Source organism: Amphibalanus amphitrite, unplaced genomic scaffold (assembly GCF_019059575.1).
Source record: "Amphibalanus amphitrite isolate SeventyFive unplaced genomic scaffold, NRLGWU_Aamphi_draft 000246F_arrow, whole genome shotgun sequence".
Lineage (NCBI taxonomy): Eukaryota > Metazoa > Arthropoda > Thecostraca > Balanomorpha > Balanidae > Amphibalanus > Amphibalanus amphitrite.
Window position 1 is genome coordinate 325,882 of NW_024881741.1, and position 20,879 is coordinate 346,760.

Sequence of the window (20,879 nt, forward strand, 5' to 3'; positions counted from 1 at the left end):
GCAGCAGTGTACAAGGAAAACATTCTTTAAAGATGCTAACGTGGGGAGTTTTAAAAGTTTGGTGAACATAGTTACGAGTCACTGCACAAGAAATGTCGCGGTCGCCAGCCGCCCCAGGCGAAAGAGTCGACGGAGACGGCGTCAAACAAACCCGAGAGGGGGTAGTTTCATCCGCATCAGCGGAGGCGCTCTCTCTACCAAGGTCGTCAGTTACCAGCCGCAGCACCCTGCTGGCGATTTGATAGCTGCTCTCATTCTCAGCTGGCTGAGCGCCATGTGCCGGGTCATCCGGCTCCATGATTTCCCCTTTCATTAGCAGCTGCTGTTGTAGTTATTGTTGTTGCGTTCCTTTCAGCCGCTGCCGCAGCATAGCCGTACGGTTCTGGATGGTTCTCACGGCGGCAGCCAGGGTCACCAAATCCGTCTCCCCGTAGCCACACCAGACTCGGGAAAATGTACCGAGATGTACCGAGCCAATGTTGCAGCACTCGCGGCATTCATCGGTAGGACTCCGCCCAACCCCGTAGACCCCAGCTACTTCGCTGCAGGTTCTCGCGTCTGCCGACCCGTCCGTCCACACCCACGCGGCTCGATAGGGGAGGGGAGGGCAGATATCGTTACGTCGCTTGAAGCAGTTCAGCTGCCGAGGCTCTTTGTCGCAACGCCGCCAGCGCCGCGCATCGCAGCAGCACATACCGTGGAGTGCCAGCCTCTCCGCGGCAGACGCGGCATCGGGCAGCAGGGCACTCCACGTCGTTGCATTGTGGGAATCCGGCCTCGGGAGGCGGCCGATGCAGAGCAGGTACTGGCAGATGTCGATAACGACTGCACGGTCGGCCTCCAGGACGGAGCCAGGACAGCGGTCGACCCATATCGACCGGTACCATCCGTCCGGCCAGCTCCGCTGCCAGGCGCGCGCAGCGTCGCGCGCGCGCCTGCCGTGGCGCGCCTGTCGCGCGCGCGCGCGCCTGCCTTGGAGGTAGCGCCCACGTCGATCGGCGCTACCGTTGGGATAGACGGCGGTCGACCCATATCGACCGGTACCATCCGTCCGGCCAGCTCCTCCAACACCGCTCTTAGGGCGAATAGCTCGCCGCGCGTGCTAGAGCAGAGGGCGCCTGCCGCGACACGCACCTCTCGGATGTCGCAGTTCGGGGGGGGGTGGCCCCTCCTCCTCCATCTAGCACACCATCGGTGGCGGAGCTGTCTGACCAGATCAAGCTCGCCTCAGACGGGAGCTCCGCCAGACGACTTTCCGCCGCCTTGGCTCGCCAGCCGTCGCGCCCAAACTCGCTTCAGGCCGTGAGTCTATAGCCGGCGCGGTGGCGTGGCTTCGCCATGGTAGCCTTGGGCGGGTTGTCCTCAGAGAACGCGTTCGCATTGGCGAGGAGGCGAGCAGCGCCACGAGTCCTGAAATGACCAAACAACATCAACAGACAATCAAAATTGTGAAAATCGGCATTAACTGCGCAATTGATGTTTGCTTGTTTGTTTATAAGGGTTTACGGGCGCTGCGGTGGTCATTTTGCACCCATGACGCTGTTCTGGTGAACCTGCGCAACTGAGCAGTGATCATGCCATAAGTTATGTTTGGTGTAGTGGCAGGGTTCCACCTAAAATTTCGGCGCACGTCAGGTGTAACGTCACATGCGACAAATTCAGCGCATGTCAGTTGGGAAAACTAAGGCTACTGGAATAATATAAAACGAGGGCACCAAAAATTGATCCTAAATGACCATACTTGGACATTAATGCAGACCCTTTCTGTATCACCAATTGTCAGAAAACAAGCAGGTGTTTCAAGGAGCGTTAGAGAGTCATGAAGCCAGGATAAAACACAGTGCTATTTTCTCAAAACAGTTTTTACATGATAGAGTTAGGTAACTCTCTCTCTCTCTCTCTCTCTCTCTCTCTCTCTCTCTCTCTCTCTCTCTCTCTCTCTCTCTCTCTCTCTCTCTCTCTCTCTCTCTCTCTCTCTCTCTCTCTCTCTCTCTCTCTCTCTCTCTCTCTCTCTCTCTCTCTCTCTCTCTCTCTCTCTCTCTCTCTCTCTCTCTCTCTCTCTCTCTCTCTCTCTCTCTCTCTCTCTCTCTCTCTCTCTCTCTCTCTCTCTCTCTCTCTCTCTCTCTCTCTCTCTCTCTCTCTCTCTCTCTCTCTCTCTCTCTCTCTCTCTCTCTCTCTCTCTCTCTCTCTCTCTCTCTCTCTCTCTCTCTCTCTCTCTCTCTCTCTCTCTCTCTCTCTCTCTCTCTCTCTCTCTCTCTCTCTCTCTCTCTCTCTCTCTCTCTCTCTCTCTCTCTCTCTCTCTCTCTCTCTCTCTCTCTCTCTCTCTCTCTCTCTCTCTCTCTCTCTCTCTCTCTCTCTCTCTCTCTCTCTCTCTCTCTCTCTCTCTCTCTCTCTCTCTCTCTCTCTCTCTCTCTCTCTCTCTCTCTCTCTCTCTCTCTCTCTCTCTCTCTCTCTCTCTCTCTCTCTCTCTCTCTCTCTCTCTCTCTCTCTCTCTCTCTCTCTCTCTCTCTCTCTCTCTCTCTCTCTCTCTCTCTCTCTCTCTCTCTCTCTCTCTCTCTCTCTCTCTCTCTCTCTCTCTCTCTCTCTCTCTCTCTCTCTCTCTCTCTCTCTCTCTCTCTCTCTCTCTCTCTCTCTCTCTCTCTCTCTCTCTCTCTCTCTCTCTCTCTCTCTCTCTCTCTCTCTCTCTCTCTCTCTCTCTCTCTCTCTCTCTCTCTCTCTCTCTCTCTCTCTCTCTCTCTCTCTCTCTCTCTCTCTCTCTCTCTCTCTCTCTCTCTCTCTCTCTCTCTCTCTCTCTCTCTCTCTCTCTCTCTCTCTCTCTCTCTCTCTCTCTCTCTCTCTCTCTCTCTCTCTCTCTCTCTCTCTCTCTCTCTCTCTCTCTCTCTCTCTCTCTCTCTCTCTCCGTTTACCATTCGCAAGGCCAAAAAGGCCAATTGGCTTTGAAAGGCATTGGATTACAAGCTGAGCATTTCTTACTTCATCATAAACTGTTAAACCTGCGTGTAGATGAAGTCTGAATGGTGGTTTGTAGGCCGATAGGATAGGTTGGAGGTTGAAGGTTAGTAGGGAAGGTAAGGTGAGGATAATTTCTGCTTTTTATTTTCATTGGACTTCAGTCTTCATGAACACACGCATCAAAAATATCATCTATTTGAGCATCTTCAAGCCTCAAACCACAACAAATTAAAAATTGACGTCATGCCAATATATGGTCATGATTTTTACCACCAGAATTGAATAAATGCCTATTGATGCCTTTCCTAATATTTTGATGCCTGAAATCTGATTAACAAGCATTTTTCTTGTGTTGGCAGTCTAAAATTTGGCTGGCTTGAGCACGATGCTACCTTGACCTATTGCTCTAGCAGAATCTCAAACAGATGTCTACCAAGTGCCACTCCCAAGAAAGTTTTCCAACTTCCAAGATTCTAAAACAACAAACTTTGTTGATGCCTCATCGTGTGATGGTAAATCAAATGATAGCACTCCATCTGAGGCCAGTTTTACAAACAGAAAATAGCCACCTGCCGGATTTTTTTTTTTTTGCCTAAAGGCTAATTCACATATGGAGCGTACCTAAATGGTGAAGCCCTCCCTGCTTATATGCCGATCGTGTTTACTCTCTGTATGTTGTACCTACCTGGAATGGATATATAAGGAGAAAAATTCCAGGCAGCTATTTTTGTTGGTAAATCGAGTAAAGTAAAACTGGCCTCTGAACGAAAATTTGGACTAAGTGAGATCTGTCGGCTCTTTGGTCATTGGTGGGTTGGATAGGAGTTGATGATTTTAATTGAAAGATTAAAAGGAAAGGGTTTCAAGACAAACGGCATGACAAACCAACACCTTACCTGCAGTTCAAGTTTGTCGATTTCTTCATCAGAATCTAGTCTGTCTAGTCCACAGATCAAGATAAAATTACTGGATAGGTACAACTTCTTCTTCTTCTTCTTCTGCACCTCACCCGCCGCCTCCTACACTCCTCCATTATTCTGATAAATACATTTACATAATTTTCACAAGAATGCCACTCCACGGGGTAGATCTAAAAAAGTACAGGGATTAAATTTTGAGCTATAGAGCTCTCAGTGATTTTGAGACACCCAATATGTCTTCGGCACGCCGCATTTGTCTCTCACTGCCTGCGAATTCGGCGATATGATTGGTCGAAGGCCGAGGCTATGGGTCCAAGAAAAGGCCAAGATTCCTGCCAAGATTCTTACAGATAGCCAAGGCCGATGACTGACGTGACTGACGGCATGTTACTGCCCTTGGCATACTGCCAATGCACTGCTCGGTCATATCGGCAGTAATGTCAACAGTCATATCGGAAGTAATATGGTAGCTAAACGCAAAAACCATTTGGCGTATAGCTACCATATTTTTCCGATAACGAGACATTCTAGATCAATTTCTCTACTGTTGGCGACATCTGCTGAGAAATCCCAAGACCGAACGCAAGCACATAAAAGTAATGCACTCTAAGGATGCGTTCGAAATCTGGGAAGTGACGGATTTCATTCCTCAATGCCTGTCCCAGCCTAATCCCCATGCTGTTCGTTCCGCCATCTATTGCCATGTTTTGCATTCGCACTTCATGAATTGACCACCCCGCCAAGAAGGTTGGTATCAAGTTGGTATAGGTGTCGCATTGCTCTGGTCGATCAGGCTGACCGCTGAGCCAACTGTCTGGAGAGTGGAGCCGATCCAAAAAACGCAGAAATTCAAAAGACCGACTCCAAAGCAATGGCAGCATTCATATCAAAAGAGCGTCATTCTGTCATGATTGCGTCAGAAGCAAACATAATGCAAGAGTTTCTTGTGTGTCGGTAGGCGCGTGTGGAGCCGCTGGACCGACCGGGGACGTACCCAAGGGGGGACGGACGGGGTGCGCCTCCCCCTAGGGGTTTTCAAGGCCCATGCTGGCAGAAGGCCCACGTTGGCCAAAACCACGTCTGACGTCGGAGACGAACGAAATTCATGGGAATCCCCCAAAAATCACGTCAGGACAATCATGGCTCTCCGACTCGCCTGCCACCTAGGGTCCTTCAATTTACTACATGGGGCCTCCTGTGAATAGCCGCTAGTGTCTGTGTCTGACCACTAGGGCCCCTCTGACTCCTCGGGTAGAGGGCCCTCTGTAGGTAGGAGGCTCTCTCTACGGGATTCCTCCGCTACCCTCCCCCGCCCTCGGCCAAATTCTAGGTTATACGTGACTGCGCTAAGCCGGGGTCGGAGAGAGGAGTTGACGACCGAATGACAAGGAGTACTCGTCCTGAATGTAAACATTTGGAATACAAACAATCCAAAGCTGTTCAGTATTTATATCATTCGAGAGCAGTGCCTTCAATTTGGATACACTTAGCATTCATTTCCCACACCCGTGTACACTCCACGAAGGCTTCTCCGCTGCGGACTCCCGCTTCCGCCGATGCGTCAGTTCATACCCTGATGGCTTGCTGGGGAGGGTGGCCAAGTGTCGCTGTGCCGCCAGGTGTTCATCAGCCGAGGCGTCGCGCTGCAGTGTCCCGATGTCCAGCCTGAAGGTGAAGTCTGGGAAGGCGGCCACCTCCCACGGCGGCGCGCTGGCATGCAACCAGGGGGTCGAGTCGCAGGGCGATCCCAGCCGCTCGCCAGGTTTCGTGCTCCACCCCACGCCAGCCCGTCACCGACTTCAGTCGGCTGGGCTGGGCATCTTCCGCGATAGTCCTGAGGGCTTGCCCTCGGGGAGCGCGTGCGCCTTGGCGAAGAGCTTCGCTACCAGCACGTCTCGCCGGGCGGCCAGCGGGCACCGGCATCAGTCCGGACTTCACCATCACTGCGTGGGCTGGGATAAACAAGGGGCAGCCGGTGATATACGGGTCACCGCCTGCATCTCCCTCTGGAGGAGTTCCACGTGGGATTGTGGCGTCACCGGGAGCCAGGTGGCGGCCGCGTGCACCAGCACTCCACGGACGTATCCAGACGCTACAGCGCAGAGCTGTCGTTCCTCTAGTCCCCAGCGCCGCGCTGTCAGCTTGCGAAGCTGCTGGATCCGGGGCGCACTCGGGAGCGGAGACTGCGGCAATGGGCCCCGAAGTGAAGGAGCAGGTTGAGGGGGTGGCTCCGAGTAGTTTGAGACGGTCGGCTGCTGGAACCGACTTTCCGTCGACTTTGATGGCACAGTCCACGGCGTCCGCGGCGCTCTAGGAGACGACGAGCAGCTGCGTATTTCACCCGCTACCAGCATCTTGGACTGTTTTGCCCAGCGCAACACAGCGTACGTCGCCTGCCGCGTCCGGCCCCAGTTCAGTATCGTCTGTTTCCATTAACACTCTGAAATGACAAAATAATTAGCCATTAAAATCAAAGTTCAGCGCTGACGAAGTTTAACCAAACTTGCCATTTCAACATAACACAGTGAGCTGTCAGAATGCTGTTCTTTTGTGCTTTGACACAGTTGCAAAATACCTAGGTACCTGCATACGTATATCATAGAAGTAATTACTGGTTATTATTATTGGAGGATTTTTTTTGCAGCATTCTCAAGTACAATACATTATCTTCTTTAAAAGGACCATAGTGTGAGGTGTAAATACAGTCTGTAAGGTTGTCCAGACTAATTGTGCCCCTATTTGTACGGCCTGGACTGGAGCATGTACTGTTGGCATGTTTGCACGTCCACTTTGGATTAATCTGGCATGCTAAGCGAATGCGATGGCAGCGCCTTGCATTGCTTGCATGCGGTGGTTGGCATTGTTGGGAAGTGTTCTAACTATCTGTTTGTCCCGCTTTGCCCACAGCGTCGACTGGGTTGAATATACTTGTATTTCTGAGTGAACAGTTTCTCACATTTGGAGGCAGCCATTCAACCCAGTCTGGAACCCACTCTTGCTTCCGAAGACGCTTGAGGTGGCAGAATTCCAGCAAGTCAATGAGTTTTTGTGATAGCGTGGATGAAAAAGTTCAAGCACTCTCTTTAAAGTAGCGGCCAAGGAGCCACGGACACAGGACATGGCGTGTGCCCCTGTTAAGCCAGACAGATTTAATGGTTCTGGTGATGTGGAAAGATTCTTGGCCCATTTTGAAGTGGTGTCAAAAGCCAATGAGTGGTCAGAACAAAAGCAGTTCCTGCAGCTCCCTGCCTGCCTGACTGGACCAGCTTTTGATTTTTATCGCCAGTTGCCTGCCATGGAGTGTACTGACATTCACACACTGAAAAAGGCGCTCAAAGCTGAGTATCATACACCAGCTCTCCCTACAGATTATGCCATCATGCTGTCCAAGCGTTCACGCATGCCTGGAGAAACTGTCATGCAGTATGGCGAGGCTTTGAAGAGCCTTGGCAGGAAAGCATATGCTCCCTTCAGTGAAGAACAGTTGGGAACTGTTTGTCGCTCCACATTTCTGAACAATGTTGATGAAGCTATGAGAGTGCAGTTACTACTGACCCTGAAGGAAACAGAAAGTTACAGGGACCTACTGCAAAGAGCTCGACAGCTGGAGCAGGTAATGGGACCTCGTGTATGTCATATTGAGGAACAGTCTCAAGAGCACCGCCTGGAGGATGAGGTATCCAAGCTGTCCCTGGCTGTGGCGAATCTGGAGAAGAAGGTGGATGCACTCCAGGCAGGACGACAGGAAAGGACTCACAGACGTTCACCGCCGGGGCCGTGTCCGAACTGTGGCCTGGAGGGACACTGGCGTAGGGAATGTACCAAGCCCAGTAAGGATCGACAGCAGACAAGTGCTGCAGAGGTTATTTGCTTCAAATGCAATACGCCTGGACATTTTGCTAAGGGTTGCGCGGCCCATTTTCAGTAGGCGCGGCTGGCGGGGGTGGGCGGAGAGTGATTCGTACCTCTGTACGTCCACTTTACCCCGAGTCGGCCGCGCCTTGCAGCTGGAGCGCGGATTACCTGAACGGTGATGTTGTGTCGTCCTCCGTATGGAGGCCGGCCGCGGCGGCCCGCGGCTCGTCGGTGCGTGGATCTTGGAGCCGGCCCGCTCCGGCCGGCGGCTCGTCGGCGCTGGAGTCCAGTAGCGCGCCTGCTGCGGCCGGCGGCTCGTCGGTGCGTGAATCCTGGAGCGCGCTCGCTACGGCCGTCAGCTCGTCGGCGCTGGAACCCTGGAGTCCGCCCGCTGCGGCCGGCGGCTCGTCGGCGTTGGAGTCCAGTGGCGCACCTGCTACGCTCGACTACTCGTCGGCACCAAATCCCCGTGGCGCGCCCGCTGCGGCCGGCGGCTCGTCCGCGCTGGAGTCCAGAAGCGCGCCTGCTGCGCTCGGCTGCTCGTCGGCGCCGGACCCCGGTGGCGCGCCTGCTGCGGCTGGCGGCTCATCGATGCTGGAACCCTGGAGCCCGCCCGCTGCGGCTGGCGGCTCATCGATGCTGGAACCCTGGAGTCCGCCCGCTGCGGCCGGCGGCTCGTCGGCGCTTGAGTCCAGTGGCGCGCCTGCTACGCTCGACTGCTCGTCGGCGCCGGACCCCCGTAGCGCGCCTGCTGCGGCCGGCGGCTCAACGGCGCTGGAGCCTCGGGGCGCGCCTGCCGCGGCCGGCGGCTCGGCGCTGGAACCTCGGGGCCCGCCTGCTGCGCTCGGCTGCTCGTCGGCACCGGACCCCCGTGGCGCGCCCGCTGCGGCCGGCGGCTCGTCGGCGCTGGAGTCCGGTGGCGCACCTGCTACGCTCGACTACTCGTCGGCGCCGGACCCCGGTGGCGCGCCTGCTGCGGCCGGCGGCTCATCGATGCTGGAACCCTGGAGTTCGCCCGCTGCGGCCGGCGGCTCGTCGGCGCTTGAGTCCAGTGGCGCGCCTGCTACGCTCGACTGCTCGTCGGCGCCGGACCCCCGTAGCGAGCCTGCTGCGGCCGGCGGCTCAACGGCGCTGGAGCCTCGGGGCGCGCCTGCCGCGGCCGGCGGCTCGGCGCTGGAACCTCGGGGCCCGCCTGCTGCGCTCGGCTGCTCGTCGGCACCGGACCCCCGTGGCGCGCCTGCTGCGGCCGGCGGCTCATCGGCGCTGGAGTCCAGTAGCGCGCCTGCTGCGCTCGGCCGCTCGTCGGCGCCGGACCCCGGTGGCGCGCCTGCTGCGGCTGGCGGCTCATCGATGCTGGAACCCTGGAGTCCGCCCGCTGCGGCCGGTGGCTCGTCGGCGCTGGAGTCCAGTAGCGCGCCTGCTGCGCTCGGCCGCTCGTCGGCGCCGGACCCCGGTGGCGCGCCTGCTGCGGCTGGCGGCTCATCGATGCTGGAACCCTGGAGTCCGCCCGCTGCGGCCGGCGGCTCGTCGGCGCTGGAGTCCAAAAGCGCGCCTGCTGCGCTCGGCTGCTCGTCGGCGCCGTACCCCCGTGGCGCGCCTGCTGCGGCTGGCGGCTCATCGATGCTGGAACCCTGGAGCCCGCCCGCTGCGGCCGGTGGCTCGTCGGCGCTTGAGTCCAGTGGCGCGCCTGCTACGCTCGACTGCTCGTCGGCGCCGGACCCCCGTAGCGCGCCTGCTGCGGCCGGCGGCTCATCGGCGCTGGAGCCTCGGGGCGCGCCTGCCGCGGCCGGCGGCTCGGCGCTGGAACCTCGGGGCCCGCCCGCTGCGGCCGGCGGCTCGTCGGCGTTGGGGTCCAGTGGCGCACCTGCTACGCTCGGCCGCTCGTCGGCACCGGATCCCCGTGGCGCGCCCGCTGCGGCCGTCGGCTCGTCGGCGCTTGAGTCCAGTGGCGCACCTGCTACGCTCGACTACTCGTCGGCACCGGACCCCCGTGGCGCGCCCGCTGCGGCCGGCGGCTCGTCGGCGCTGGAGTCCGGTGGCGCACCTGCTACGCTCGACTACTCGTCGGCGCCGGACCCCGGTGGCGCGCCTGCTGCGGCCGGCGGCTCATCGATGCTGGAACCCTGGAGCCCGCCTGCTGCGGCCGGCGGCTCATCGATGCTGGAACCCTGGAGCCCGCCCGCTGCGGCCGGCGGCTCGTCGGCGCTGGAGTCCGGTGGCGGGCCTGCTGCGCTCGGCTGCTCGTCGGCGCCGGAACCCCGTAGCGCGCCTGCTGCGGCTCCAGCCGAGGCTGTACAAATAGGGGCACAATTAGTCTGGACAACCTTACAGACTGTATTTACACCTCACACTATGGTCCTTTTAAAGAAGATAATGTATTTTACTTGACGAGAATGCTGCAAAAAAAAATATCCAATAATAATAACCAGTAATTACTTCTATGATATACATATGAAGGTACCTATTTTGCAACTGTGTCAAAGCACATGTAAAACAACCATTCCCGCAATTGCTCCTTCTCAGTGGAATTGGGAGTGGAAAATTGGGCTTGAAAACTGGAGGTGAGAGTGGAAAATGATTTGCATTTGGATGTCGTTTCCCACCCACATCTACAAATTTTGGGACACTGCGCAGCAGTCAATGCACATTATGGTTCAGTCGCAAGCCTTGCTTTAATCAACAAAAGAAAATTATTTGTTCTATCATGCATCATGAATTAACGAAATTTTTGTTCATATTTTTTTTACCTTTTCTCATAATTTCATGCACACCTTAAAATCATGAAACTGTAGCAAGCAACTGATTTGAAGATAGAAAAGTCCTTGCTACATTTCTCGACATTATCAAAACATCTTTTTCCAAACATACCTATCAACATCCTGGAAATATGAGACTTAGCAATATATTGAGGTTCCATACCCTTAACAAGGCAAATGCACCAGCTTTTAAACCAAAACAACTTTACCAACTTTTAAATAAATTTGTGACTTCCATTGATACTCCCTTACAAAAAATCATTGTTGTTGCCTGCTGGATCGAACAGCGAAAGAGCGCCCTCGCCCCTTCCGTGAGACCTGCACAAACTTACCAGGAGTCTGCAGTCAGAACACGACACCGTGACCGTAATCATATTGAAAAAGGGCATAGCGTATAGAAGAGTAGCAACTAGCGTCTCACTGACCTTAGGCCAAAATATTTCTCTTCATGACATCCACACAAGGCCAATGCAATGTATGTAGATAGGCATATCAATACAGAAATGATATATCCAAATATGTCTTTGCCGCGTCATAGTTGTAACGCACTACGGGGATCTCCAGAGATCTGATTGGCTAATATTAGCCAATCAGTAGCATATGTTACTGGAAACTGTCATAGTGGAAGTAAATTGGTAGCTGTTTCAGCTACCAAATTGATGAAGGAAATAGGGAAAATTGCTTATTTTACACGAACACCAGTCATACGCTAATCAAAGTAGAGCTAATGAGAATGGCATTATCCCACGAAGGAAAGCCAATTTGCCACGTAAGCCACCATGAATAGATTTGCTGAGCTTGTCATCACGTGTTTTTAACAAAAAAAGTCAATGAAATCATGTAATTTACGAATTTCTAGCACTCACATGCATATTTTCGTCTGCACACCGAATTGCGTCCAGGATATTGGCCATGGCGTATTTCTCGGGAACCCTCTGTTAGTGGAAATTCCACTATCTGGCAACTAGCCCTATGTAAACGCGGCTATTGTTAGCTTCATTTCACCGAAGACGCTACTTAAAAACTGCATTTAATATGCAGACTTTGAAGTAAAATTCACCTCGTAACAACCCATTACCGCCATCTTGTCATAGAGCCAAGTATTCATGTAGCATGCCTAGGTATAAACTACAAAGCACCTATCTATCACATTTGGAGGTATATATTTAATAATGTTTCTGATACTGCTTTAAAATAAGTCAGCTATTATTGGAAGGGTAATGCATTGAATTTGAATGCAGCCGATTACATACCACACGTTGAATTTATTCGATGGGCTGTTATGCATCCTCCCAGTTTAGGCGAACACATTGGACACTGTAACGAAAAACACTGCAGTTGAGGCCCTGTTCTTCCTCTCCGCGAATGCCGCCGCGCCGCTCTGATTTTCCGATATAGTCTGCCCCAGGTGCGGTTCCTCCTGTCCGTCTGTCGGGCTGTCCCGTCTGTTCGTCTGTCCGTCTGTCCGGCCGTCTCTGGCGGGCGGACTGCCTGTTCAGGAGCGGCGGGGCTGCCCACTTGCAGACCTCCATCTGGGCGACTCATGCATTTAATTGTGCGACAGACAACTTGCTAACATGTGTTTGTTTATACATGCATACGCTCCACAGTGCACGTACAGGTCTCGCGAGATCAAGCGGTAGGTTTTGCACTTTTACATTTCCGGTTATATCTCAGAAACTAATCGATCTACGATGAAGCCATTTTACCCGATCATGGCCGCCTTGTTACGCAACAAGTCGATCGCATCTTCAACACTTAAAAGCCTAAGACGACGAAGATATAGCCTGAAGTACACTAAATTTTCTAGGTGCAAAACCTACCGCTAAAACCCGCGAGACCTGTACCTAACAGCGAGTGCTTATTACAGAAATACAGGCATGCATAGGTATGTAGTTCTATCACGCATTTTTCGTTCGTTTTTTCGAAAAAGTATCGGTCATTGTTGCCAAATAATGTTTTGTATTTTTACCTTCAAATATTCAAAACTTCCCAGTTTTTTCCTAATCCAAGTGAGCAGTTTCTACTATGGACGTCAAACCCCTTGAGACCCCACTTCTTTGCAATAATTTTTTAATGCGTCAACTCTCGTTGACAATATTCTTGCAATGTGTGTTTCAGAACCTGCCGAAACTTTTATTACTGAGGTATTTTGACGCCAAACGATTATGAAAGGTACTTCTCATTCACTCGTAATGTTAAATTTCACGGAACAAATCTGCTGTTTGGGTAGAGGCTACGCGCTCATGGGGCGGAGCCACGTAATGACGTCAGCGCTAAGCTCCGCCCTCCCCTCCGGCGCTCCTTGCCCGGCGACCGGTCACTCGTGTCTCTCGCTCCATTCAGGCTTGATGGTGGGCGGTAGCTGGTAGCGGTAGCGGGCGCTGGTAGATGGCATTTAGAGCAGATGGCGCTGGTGGCGGGGCTCGAGTGTGGCCGAGCGCAAGCCTCTGCCCGGGCCTGAATTGACCTTAGCATTACGAGTGAATGAGAAGTACCTTCCATAATCGTTTGGCGTCAAAATACCTTAGTAATAAAAGTTTCGGCAGGTTCTGAAACATACATTGCCAGAATATTGTCAGCGAAAGTTGACGCATTTAAAAATTATCGCAAAAAAGTGGGGTCTCAAGGGGTTTGACGTTCATAGTAGTAGCCCTGTAGTGTATATGTTACAGGCCGTATGAAAACTCAGTCCGTTTGCAAACGGCCTGGCCCGATTCAGGCCGTTTGCAAACGGCCTGGACAGCCCAGTCAGTATGCAAACGGACTGAAAAGTCAGGCCGTTTGAATACGGGCTGAAATTCCAGGCTGTATGCAAACCGCCTGAAATTTCAGGCCGTTTGCAAACCGTCTAGGCCATATGACAACTTTCCAGACACCAGGCCGTTTGCAAACGGTCTAGGCATTTTGAAAACAATCTGGTCTGCATAAAGTTACAGCTGGACAATATTGAGTTTGTTGAAGCACGACCGTTTCATGACATTACATGGCACCATGAAATCCTGTGGTGCATTCGGCATCCGGAGAAATATTGTCACTCGGATATTCTCCGTCGGAAAATTATTGTTGAACGCCTATCTTCAGCATGTCTCGTTATCGCGATACCATTCGTGATCCCCGATGATTTTCGCTAGCTCCGGAAAGTGCTCCCTGATTTTCCCGATGACGAATGAAGGCCTGGTCAGGAAGAGATTAGCAGAACTGAGACCCGGCCCGTATAGCGTCCGGTCGACCCGGGCTTCCCCCGGACTTCAAAGTTTCGCCTTCCACCGCAAAGTCAAGTATTGCCGGCGTACGCCACCGGCCAGCCGCCGGCGGTCGACCGGGCGCGGTGAGGACTCTTTTGTGAACCAGCTCTTCTTTCAGACTGGGGAGGGGGGGCTGAACCATAATAGAGATCAACCTAGGGTACCCCCAATTCCCAAATCTAGTTTTCTCACCGGTTTTAGGCCACTTATTTTTCAGACCTCGGCCTTTTCAACTAAAAAGAAACGAAAATATTTGCAAAAAAGTCAGGTATTCCGTCTCAACTGAGTGAAGAAACTGGCAACCTGGAATATAGGTTTTAAGCTGCCAAATCAGTTTCCGCACTGAAAACAAAATGACACAAAAAACGACTAAAAACGCACAGGCAGAGCGTGTTAACTACTATGGACGTCAAACCCCTTGAGACCCCACTTTTTTGCGATAATTTTTAAATGCGTTAACTTTCGTTGACAATATTCTGGCAATGTGTGTTTCAGAACCTGCCGAAACTTTTATTACTAAGGCATTTTGACGCCAAACGATTATGGAAGGTACTTCTCATTCACTCGTAATGCTAAGGTCAATTCAGGCCCGGGCAGAGGCTTGCGCTCGGCCACACTCGAGCCCCGCCACCAGTGCCATCTGCTCTAAATGTCATCTACCAGCGCTCGCTACCGCTACCAGCTACCGCCCACCATCAAGCCTGAATGGAGCGAGAGACGCGAGTGACCGGTCGCCGGGCAAGGAGCGCCGGAGGGGTAAGGCGGAGCTTAGCGCTGACGTCATTATGTGGCTCCGCCCCATGAGCGCGTAGCCTCTACCCAAACAGCAGACTCGTTCCGTGAAATTTAACATTACGAGTGAATGAGAAGTACCTTTCATAATCGTTTGGCGTCAAAATACCTTAGTAATAAAAGTTTCGGCAGGTTCTGAAACACACATTGCCAGAATATTGTCAACGAGAGCTGACGCATTAAAAAATTATCGCAAAAAAGTGGGGTCTCAAGGGGTTTGACGTCCATAGTAGGCTTTCTTGTGTACCCTGCATCATGCATTTTTTGACCCGTCGCAGACGTGTCAATTTACAAATGTGTTAACCCAGTCGTGTTGTGTCCTAAACACAATATCATTGTGTCTTCAACACATAAGGCTTGTGTGAATACATTTGCAGAATACAAGGTAAATATGTTACTAAATTTAACACAAACCGCAAGTGAAAGAAGGAAACACGTGGTGATTATGTAGTTTGTTGCCGGGGCGCAGTTGAAGGGACTATGGCTTTGGCTGGACAGGCTGACTGCCAAAGCCGGGCCCCGAGTGGAATCGGGCGCTCGGGTGCGGTCAGGGCCGAGTACCCGGCCGGCCGACCCATACGGTCAGGGCGCGGTCAGGGCTGAGCACGCGGGCGGCCGACCCATACGAGGCCGCCGACCCATGCGCGAGCTGGAGTTGCGCCCGGTCGGCCACTTCAGAGCCGAAGGGTGAACGCGTCACGTGGACGGCCCGGCCTTGGGACGGCCCAATCAGGGCACCAAATGACGAAGCCCCAAAGCGGAGGACTACTGTTCAATACAGTTGTCCAGACAGCCGGGATAAACTTACAGCCTTTTCATTTATTTGAATTTGGGGCATTTCGGCCGAAGAGACCATTTCATGCCCATGTGTATTGTGTAACTATCAATATACTAATTTACATCATGAAGTGTTCGTCTGTTTGCCAAGCTAAAGTTTGTCCAGTATTCTAATTTCACGAAGATAAGAGAAGAGGAGTTCGATCAAAGTTTCTTCTGAATCACCAAGGACGGAACCCAGTGTGAAACGCATATTCTTCCGGGTGCAATGTTCAACCATCTGTCTTCTTTCATTTTCAAATTTTCTACAATCGATGATGATATGTGTAACTGTTTGTGCACAATTGCATATTGTACACCAAGGACGAGCATCTTTAGTGTAAATATAGCTATGTGTGTACCTTGTATGGCCCAATCTCATTCTAGCTAGTACCTTTTCTTCATATCTGTTGTTCCGTTTAGCTGTGTGACATATTTCGATTTTTGGTTTTATTTGCTTGAGTTGTGTGTACTGTGTTATTTGTGTCCACTGTTCTTGCCATGCCTTGAACACTGCCTGTCTAATAGCTGCTTGTGTTGATTGATAATCGATGGGAATGTGTGCGATAGTTGGAAGAGTCAAGGCTTTCTTTGCGTATTCATCTGCTTTTGTGTTTCCATGGATGCCACTATGACCTGGAATCCAAAGGAACTTAATGCATTTTCCGTTACTTGACAAAGTGTGCAGTTTGTTATATATGAGTATGAGAATATGAGATGACGGAATGTTCACTTTCAGGGACTGAGCTACAGATTTCGAATCTGTGCAAATCATTGTCCTCATCCAAGGTCTTTCGCAAACTAAATCAATTGCTTTTAAAACTGCATGAAGTTCCGCTATGAAAGTGGTTGTGCCATCAGGAAGACGAGTTTGTACGGAAAAGTTGTCTACAGGGTCATATACAGCACTAGATACACGGTCATCAGATTTTGAGCCATCGGTGAAGAGGAAACGAAAAGTTGAGTGTTCGCGCCGCAGCTGAAGAAACTTTTGTTGTACTTCATTTTCTGTAACGGTGGCCTTTGGACAATCGAGGAGAAATGAGACCTTCCAAGACCTATCTACCCATGGAGGGGTGAAAAGCAACGGTAGTGGAAGAATGTTTGGCCGAATGAAGTTTATTTCAGAGCAGAACTTTCTTATTCTAGATGCTATTGTGAGGCCAGATCTTCGTTCCGCTGGACCACGATAATTGTGGTGTATTGACGGTAAGGTTGTTAGTGTTTTAAAAGCATTGTGATTTGGGTGTGACATTATTTTACAAGAATATCTCAATGTTTGCTCAATACGTCTGAAGCGCAATGGTGATATTACTGATTCAACTTGTAACGATGGAATAGGCGACGTTTTCATTGCGCCAATTGCGACTCGAATAAATGAGTTTTGTATTACATCAAGTTTGTTCAGTGCGCTGTCACATCCTCCTGAATATACCGCACAACCGTATTCTATTATAGGTAATATTAAAGACTTGTATAATTGAAGAAGTGTGTGGCGATCGGCACCGAAATCGGCGTCAGCTACGCATCGGAATAAATTCATTCTTCTATTGCATTTTGTTTTTACGTATGCAATGTGTTTAGTCATGGACAGTCTATTGTCCAGAACTATTCCGAGATACTTGAATGAATTCAACCGAGGTATTACATGTCCTGATAAGCGCAAGGTAGACTCTTCTAACATTCTGTTGTTTTTTGTGAAGACCATCACAGCGGATTTAGTAGGAGAAAAAATGCAGCCGTTCTTCGAAGACCAGTCATCTAGACTATTTAATGCATTTTGCAGACGTGGAATCGAGTGTATTGGATCCCTATCCGTGCACCATATCGCACAATCATCTGCAAACAAAGAGTATTGTATACCTGGAGAAATCTGGTCGAAAATATCATTGATCATAATGTTGAAAAGTATGGGAGATAAGCAGCTGCCTTGTGGTAAGCCATTTTCGAACAAAAAAGTGTTGGACAAAATTGAACGAAAGCGTACTTGAAAACTACGACCACCAGTGAGGAAACCGACCAAATAGTGTGCCAGATGTCCACGTATGCCAATCTTGTGGAGTTTGCAAAGTAAAGTCGGCCGGTGTACCATGTCGTAAGCCCGGGTAATATCAAGGAAGACGGCAGTGGTATGTTTTTTTAATTTGAATCCCTTTCGTAGGGGAGAGTGGGGCAATGGCGGACGGTGGGTAATGCCGGCCACCCATCTCTTGTGAGTACTTTGTCCATCACTAATCAGCTGATGTTGTTTACATTTCAGTTGAGCGCCATTCTAGCACGCGGTGCAAGTTTGTCACGGTAGCTCCATTATTTTCATTTTTATAGCGTTAAATGTGTTTTTCGTATCTGATTTTTAATTTTTGTTCCATCTATTTGCTGACTGTGAAATGTGTTAATGCATTTTCAGAAGTGCTGCTTTGCAATGACCTTCAATTAAGCCTTTCTTAGGCGACTGCTGGATGTGAGGCGTTTGCGGCGCAATGCCTTTGACTGCTGCCTGCTTTCTTAAAATAAAGCTGACCTCGGGGTAATACCGGACACGTGTCCGGAATGACTCCACGCGGTTTTGTTTGCGACTTCTGTCGTTAAAGCTCAACGTTTCTGGTTGCAGTGTTTACGGCTGTGTTAGTTTGCTTGCTGTGTTTACGGTTGTGTTAGTTTGCTGCTCTGTTGGCGCCGCGCTGTTGTGTTGCAGCGAGTGCAGTGTTGTGTTGCAGTGCAGTGCACTGTTAACTGCTGAATACAGTTGTCGTTTCTTAATTCTCACTTAAATTTCCATCGAAAGAACGGTTTAAGGATGAATACCAGTGACCATATTTCGACTTTTGCGCTATTGCACTTAGTGGCCGGCATTACCCCTCGCTTTTTTGCACCTCCATTCAGTGGTCGATAAAACTTCCAACGTGCCAACGCTCGTTGGAGCAAGATATTAGCAATACTTGGAAGAGCTGGAGACAGTCCGCGCCCGTCTACATGGATGCCTCCTTACGCCTAAAATACAGCATTGACTTATGACTTTCTAATCGTCCGGTGCTGTTATCGGCTGCTCGGTACCGCGTGTATGTTCCCTCATTCACTCCTGGTCACCCTTCGGTCACCCCTCGCTGGGTCGGGCCAGTCGGCTATTTTTATCCTCTTTCCGGCTAGGCCACCCGCTGAGCTCCCGCCGTGCCGCACCGTCTGCGAGGGACCTGACCCTTCTGCCGGCAGAGGTTTCTCCAGGTGTCTCCAAGGAGCCATCGTAGCGCTAAGGGTGTGCTCCGCATACACATGCATTGATTTTCGCCCTTACTAGCAGGGCCGCTGGCACGCGTTGGCAGCGCCCCGCGGGCATTTTTTCGCTTAGGGTCATTTTGTGGTAAAGAGGATCAGAAAATCACCCTTCCAACTTTCTCCAGGCCTGGGTGTTTTATCGAGCGCGCCTGAAAACGCACAGTGGACCGGAATCACACTTCGATTGCGTTACTTCGTATAAGGTAATACGATCAAAAGTGCGCTCTTTTCTCAATCAATAAGGACAAGTGCGTTAAAACACACTTATAAAGTTTTAAGTTAAAAGCTTTAAAATGCTAAATTTCAACATTTCTACGCTGATGATAATCGTTAGTTGTTTCAGACTTTGGCATGAAAACGTAGGCTTTCAGATCCACCGTGTGACCGGTCACCGTATGCAGTAGTGTGATGGTGTGAGTTGGGGAGTCAAGGCCGTGTGGGGAGAAGGTGAGGAGATGCCGGTGTGCCGACGCGGCAATTGGCAGTGATTAGACAGTTGTGCATGCATTGTTCATCTAGCATATCATTTGCTTGGGCAAATTTATAGGCATGGCGCCTGTTTATCCGTCTAATTCAAAGGAAAGGTGTGAGTACCAACTACCAATACTGGTCGTACTTTTCATAGTCATAGTCCAGGTCCTGAAATGACTGGCACCTGAAATTTTCAGGATATGTCGCAAGAAGCTCATTCCAAGACGTTGTGCCAAATTTTGCGGCGCTACGCGACACCACCTTTTACGCTATTCGCGAAAAAAAAACTTAGGGAGGCTGCATCCCCCCTCCCGCCAGGCGAGGGCTAAGTTGGAGACAGTGATGGGACTAAGATGTTCGTTGGAGCAACTCCAAGCATTTTATCGACCTCTGCCTCCATTTTTCACCACATTTTCGCGTAGGCTCTGAATCTGTCATCAGTGATCTGAGATACTAAAACTGGGTGCTATCTGAAAGCCTATTCCTTTGGCTATAGCCACAGTCAAAATCACCATAAAATAGCTTCAAATAGCTACGCTATTGAGCAAAATGCTTATGGTGTCGCCATTGCCCCACTCTCCCCTATATCTGTTTCTAAGCGAATAATGTGATCTAAGGTACTGTGATATCTTCTGAATCCACTTTGATATTTCGAGAGTAGTTCATTTTTTTCAAGAAACCATTCCAAGCGTTTTTTAATCATCCGTTCAAATATCTTGCCAAAGCAGCTGGTGAGAGAAATGGGACGATAGTTGGTCGGGTCTTGGCGGTTTTTTCCTGGTTTGGGCAAAGCGATGATTATAGCCTCCTTCCATGCTTCAGGAAAAACTTGTTTCACCCATAAATCATTGAATGTGCATAAAATAAACTGGAGAGTACCGCTTGGAAGGTGTCGGAAGAACTGATAATGCAATTGATCGGGTCCAACAGATGTATTCCCGGTCGAGGCAATTGCATTTTGTAGTTCTGACAAAGTAAATAAAGTGTTGTACTCTTCAGTGTTGTCTGATCTAAATGCGTTTGTTGGCAGCCGAGAATGCTGCTGAGCATATTCAATAAAACCAGCTCGATAATGCTGCGAAGAACTACACCGAGCTAGTGTTTGTGCGATTGTATCGACTACTTCTTGAGGTTGCGTTATGTTTGTATTGTTAACGTGTAGAATTGGCAGGGAGTGAAAACTTCTTTTACCTGATAATGAACGAACTAAGTTCCATACCTTACTTAATGGAGTTCGATAATTGAGCTGAGTGAGGAAGGACTTCCAGGAAGCTCGTTTTGCTTCTCTAATTATTTTCCTACAACTAGCTCTTTCTCGGTTGCGAAGGAGTAGAGTTGCATTGTTGCTATGTCGTAAATATAAACGAAAAGCTCGTTTACGTTTTGCTATAGCCTGTGCCACACTTTGGGACCACCATGGCACTCGTTTGTGTTTAGATGAATACGATGTCTTTGGGATGGCTTCTTCTGCCGCTGTCAATATGGTGTCTGTAAGGAAGTGGATTCCTTGCTCCGGAAATTGAAATTGTTCATGATCAATATTACAGAAAGCTTCAAACCTAACCCAGTCTGCTTTTTTCAGGTTCCAACGAGGAACGAAAGCAGATGTTGCATCGGCCTCCGATTGGAAGGTTGTCTGAAGTTTGATCGGAAAATGGTCACTATGATGAATGTCACCATCCACTTGCCAGTCAAAGAAGGTAGCGATTTGTGGAGAGCATATGGAGAGATCAATGGCCGATTCACTGTTGTGTGCTAATGAAAAATGAGTATTGTCTCCTTTGTTAAGGAGAACG

The 20,879-nt window shown here is 50.7% G+C and overlaps 1 long non-coding RNA gene across 1 annotated transcript; it reads right to left on the bottom strand.

Moving 5' to 3' along the window:
• Window positions 1-330: 330 nt before the first annotated feature.
• Window positions 331-4,087, bottom strand: LOC122386314. Its single transcript, XR_006257361.1, has 2 exons — window positions 3,849-4,087; window positions 331-1,410 (listed from the first exon to the last, which is right to left on the bottom strand). It is a non-coding gene; the product is annotated as an uncharacterized LOC122386314 (long non-coding RNA).
• Window positions 4,088-20,879: the final 16,792 nt, after the last annotated feature.